The sequence below is a fragment of the Tachyglossus aculeatus genome, chromosome X1, assembly GCF_015852505.1.
Source record: "Tachyglossus aculeatus isolate mTacAcu1 chromosome X1, mTacAcu1.pri, whole genome shotgun sequence".
Taxonomy (NCBI): domain Eukaryota; kingdom Metazoa; phylum Chordata; class Mammalia; order Monotremata; family Tachyglossidae; genus Tachyglossus; species Tachyglossus aculeatus.
Window position 1 is genome coordinate 130,988,832 of NC_052101.1, and position 5,304 is coordinate 130,994,135.

The window sequence follows — 5,304 nt, forward strand, 5'->3', positions numbered from 1 at the left end:
GGGACAACCTGATCACCTTGTAACTTCCCCAGCACTTAGAACAGTGCTCTGCACATAGTAAGCGCTTAATAAATGCCATTATTATTATTATTACAATATAATAGAATTGGTAGATACATTCCCCGCCCGTAAGGAGCTTACAGACTAGAGGGAGAGATGGACATTAAGATAAAGATATGCACATAAATATGCATATATACTTCTACAAATCATGCACTTCTGTAGACTTCTGTCTTTATTATATCCTTTGTACACCACTCCCTCCCCTATCTTATCTTAATGTCTGTCTCCTGGACGCTATCCACCAACTCCGTTGTATTGCCACCTCCCAAGTTCTTAGTCCAGTGCTTTCCACACAGTTAGCGCTCAATAAGTACAATTGATGATGACAATGATGCGCTGCACACAGTAAGCGCTCAATAAATACCATTGACTGATTGATGAATTATATGCGTGCGTGTGTGTGTATTCCCCTTTCAGGATCGCACCTGGAGAGTTTTCAGTACTCTGCCAGTCTCAGCTACGGGAGAGAGAGCCAAGCAGAGGCCTACCCATTTCGTTCCTAGCTTGGGCAGTAGCTAGCTAATGGAAGGCAATCTCCTACAAGTCAAAACTCCCCTGTGCTGGGGAGCAGCAGTATTCATTCATTCAATCATATTTATTGAGCGCTTACTTTGTGCAGAACACTGTACTAAGGCCAGGGGTTGATGGCGGGACGGGCGAGAACGAGGCCCAGTGAGGAGGTTATCGGCGGCAGAGGAGCGGAGGGTGAGGGCTGGGCTGGAGAAGGAGAGAAAGGAGATGAGGTAGGAGGGGGAGAGGTGATGGAGAGCCTTGATGCCGAGAGTGAGGAGTTTTTGCTTGACAGGCAGCCACTGGAGATTTTTGAGGAGGGGAGTGACATGCCCAGATTGGACAGAGACCAGTTAATCAGGTGAGACACAGTCTTAATCCGCACGATCGCGGTCTTATCTGCAGTTTACAGATGAGGGAACCGAGGCACGGAGAAGTGAAGTGACTTACCCAAGGGCATACAACAGACAAGTGGCAGAGCTGGGATTAGAAGCTGGGTCCTTTTGACTCTCAGGCCTGTGCTGTATCCGCTAGGCCATGCTGCTTCTCTTCACAAACAGGTCACATAGCATCCATCATTTTGGGAAAACACAAGGGCAAGACCCCTCATTTAGGCTGCCTATCCTCTACTTCCGGCTGTCGTGCATCTGGTTAGACGACTGGATTACGCGACCCTCTTTTGAGGAGCAAAAAAAGGGTGTTAGATTCCAAAGCTAATTATACATTCCACGCCAAATCCAGCCATCTGTTGCAGTTGTTTCCAAATCACCCAGAAGTCAACCGCTTTTTGCGAGATGTTTTCCAGTGTAAATGCAGAGGAAGCGTAAGACCGGCGGAAGGCCGTCATTATTTAAATATCCTAGGCAAAGGTTAAAGTCTCTGGGAGCCTTCTGCTGCCCTCAATGTAACTCACCCTGGGAGAGAAGTAAGCTCAGGGATCACGGCGGCTTACCTTCAAGTAATATTACTAAACACTGTAAATGCCACAAATCCATGCGTGTAAAATATCCCGGATACTTTCTGCAGGCTCATTGTTTTTGTGATTAAACAAGGAACCTTCATTGCCGGTCACATCTACTAGAACCAAGCAAGTCAAACCTCTGTTTCCTTGATCAGTCCCCAAGTGATCACCTTGTATCCCCCTCAGCGCTTAGAACAGTGCTTTGCAGATAGCGCTTAACAAATGCCATTATTATTATTATTAATATTTTCTAAGCGAGCTCTGAGAGGGTTCACTCCTCAGTAAGGCCTCTGTCGAGCCATCTGTCTGTGGACAGACAGGCCTCTTTAGTGACACTGGCTGGAATTAGACCTTAATGTTGTGTCACTTCATGTTAGGTTTTTTTTGCCATGCCAGGATGTAAGGAAAATGATCAGAAAATGGGGAGATACTTTATCTTCCACCTGGATGACTCCATTGTCTTGTAGGTAGATGCGTTTTCTCGTCCTTCCCATCCTATCCCAGCGGTTCCCGTTTAGACCTAATTGGTAATTGAGATGGAGTGTTATATATGTGTTCCATCTAAACCTCTTGAAATCCTATTAGAAATCCCAGTCTTGAACGTTTTCAATTCCAATGGCTATCTTTATGGCTTTTCTTCTTTATGTTAAATCCTCCTCATATTGTTGTTTCTTTGTTATTAATTGGGGTAATGGATGGATAGTCTATAGGGATGCTCATTTTGTCGTTTGTCTTGTCTTATGCCGTCGAGTCGTTTCCAACCCAGAGAGACACCACGGACGTAGCTCTCCCAGAATGTCCCACCTCCATCTGCAATCGTTCTGGTAGTGGATCCATAGAGTTTTCTTGGTAAAACTACGGGAGTGGTTTACCACTATCTCCTTCCGCGCAGTCAACTTGAGCCTCCACCCGCGACTCTCTCCCGTGCCGCTGCTGTCCAGCACGGGTGAGTTTTGACTCGTAGTAGATTGCCTTCCTCTTGCTAGCCAATGCCCAAGCTAGGAATGGAATGGGTAGGCCTCTTCTTGACTCTCCCTCCCATAGCCGAGACTGGTAGAGGACTGGAAACCCTCCAGGTGTGACCCTGAGAGGGGCACTATGTCATTTATCATATTAAGCATATAATAATAATAATAATTTTGGTATTTGTTGAATGCTTACTATGTGCCAAGGAATGTTCTAAGCGCTGGGTAGATACAAGGTCATCAGGTTGTCCCACACGGGGCTCACATTTTCCAGATGAGGTAACTGAGGCACAGAGAAGTTAAATGACTTGCCCAAAGTCACACAGCTGCTAGTGGCGGAGCCGGGATTAGAACCCATGACTTCTGACTGCCAAGCCTGGGCTCTTTCCACTGAGCCATGCTCTCTCTCTTTCTCTCTCTCTTTCTCCCCTAAAATAAGATGAGCTAAATCCAATACAATGCGTTTTCAGATTAACAGATTCAAATTTCAGGGTTCCCTGGACTTCATTAAAAATCAGAACTTTCTGGGTACTGAAGTCATCATATAAGAAACTGGCACGGTAGTATATTCTTGCATGTATGGGTCTGAATTCTCCTCCCCGCAGTCAATGCATACACTGATATAGTGAAATGCAAATATTACATGCCATTATAAGCACAGGGAGGCAAAATGATTAACAGTTATAATGATATTCCAGTTCCTGTGTGTGTCTGTTCTTTTAATCTTTTTTCCTTCTATTGAATAAATACTCTCTTACTCACTTTAGAAAATTAGAGTGGTTGAAATTGAAACTGAAATGCAATTAGGTTTCCCTCTCGTGTTTCTCTCCAACAACCCTGTTAGACATGTTTCTGGTTACAACAGTTCTGGGTCATTTTACCAGAGTCGTGGACATAATATTCAGCCTGCCCCAACGGAGGTTTCTGATTCTTTTGTTCGGGGGACCACGACGAAAATCTGATTTCATCATTGCCTTTCACTTAGCGTGTAACCTCCATTCACTCACTCACTCAATCAGTTGTATTTATTGAGCACTGACTCTGCGCAGAGCACTGTACTAAGCGCTTGGGAGACTACAATGCAACAGAGTTGGTAAATACGTTCCCTGCCCACATCGAGCTTACAGTCTAGAGGGGGAGACAGACATTCATATAAATAAATAACGTATGGATCTGTACATAAGGACTGGAGCTGGAAAGCGCAAGTACAAGCTTCTCAATCACCTCTGGTTATTTCCCATCTCCCCCCACATCTACGGCGCCCATACTTGCTCCCTTTATTCAATCAATCGCACTTATTGAGCACTTACTGTGTGCAGAGCACTGTACTAAGCGCTTGGGAAGTCCAAGTTGGCAACACATAGAGACGGTCCCTACCCAACAGTGGGCTCACAGTCTAGAAGGGGGAGACAGAGAACGAAACAAAACATACTCAGTGAAAAGAGCCCGGGCTTTGGAGTCAGAGGTCGTGGGGTCAAATCCCGACTCCTCCAATTCATTAATTCAATCATATTTATTGAGCGCTTACTGTGTGCAGAGCACTGAACTAAGCGCTTGGGAAGTACAAGTTGGCAACATTATAGAGACGGCCCCCACCCAACAGCGGGCTCACAGTCTAGAAATTTTGTCAGCTGGGTGAACTTTGGATAAGTCACTTCTTCACTTCTCTGAGCCTGTTACCTCATCGGCAAAATGGGGATTATGACTGTGAGCCCCCCCGGGACAACTTAATCACCTTGTAACCGCCCCAGCGCTTAAAACAGTGCTTTGCACATAGTAAGCACTTAATGCTTACTATTCATCCCCGCTCCCAGGCCCATAACACTTATGCCCAGATCTGTAATTCATTCACTTATATTAATGTCTGTCTCCCCTTCTAGACTGTAAGCTCGTTGTGCACAGGGAATGTCCCCCTTTATTGTTGTATTGTACTCTCCCAAGTGCTTAGTAGAGTGCTGTGCACCCAGTAAGTGCTCAATAAATAGTATGGACTAACAGACTGACATAAGGGTGATCCTTCCTCCCTCTCCCCCTTCATTTCAGGTAGACCAGACTCTCTTCACCTTCAATGCCCTGCTAAAATCAGTCCTCTCCAAGAGTTCTTTCCTAAGCTCTCATTTCCTTTATTTACCTTCCCTTCTGTGTTGCATATGAGATTTATTATTATTGTTATTATTATTATTGCATTTGTTTAGCACTTACTATGTGCCAGGCACTGTACTAAACGCTGGGGTGGATCCAAGCAAATAATAATAATAATAATAATGATGGCATTTATTAAGCACTTACTATGTGCAAAGCACTGTTCTAAGCACTGGGGAGGTTACAAGGTGATCAGGTTGTCCCACGGGGGGCTCACAGACTTAATACCCATTTTACAGATGAGGGAGGAGGAAAGGGATGTCCATTTGACTCTTTAATCATCATTAATGATGGACTAAGTGCTTTTCCAACACGCAGCGTGGCTCAGTGGAAAGAGCACGGGCTTTGGAGTCAGAGGCCGTGGGTTCAAATCCCGGCTCCACCAACTGTCAGCTGTGTGACTTGGGGCAAGTCACTTAACTTCTCTGGGCCTGTTACCTCATCTGTAAAACGGGGATTAAAACTGTGAGCCCCCCATGGGACAACCTGATTACCTTGTAATCAATCAATCAATCAATCGTATTTATTGAGCTCTTACTGTGTGCAGAGCACTGTACTAAGCGCTTGGGAAATACAAGTTGGCTTGTACCCTCCCCAGCGCTTAGAACAGTGCTTGGCACATAGTAAGCGCTTACCAAATACCATCATTATTATTATGTGATC

At 45.1% G+C, this 5,304-nt stretch overlaps 1 non-coding gene across 1 annotated transcript; it reads left to right on the top strand.

The window, feature by feature from the left end:
* Positions 1-470: 470 nt before the first annotated feature.
* Positions 471-608, top strand: LOC119920120. The gene has a single exon (XR_005447885.1). It is a non-coding gene; the product is annotated as a small nucleolar RNA SNORA7 (small nucleolar RNA).
* Positions 609-5,304: the final 4,696 nt, after the last annotated feature.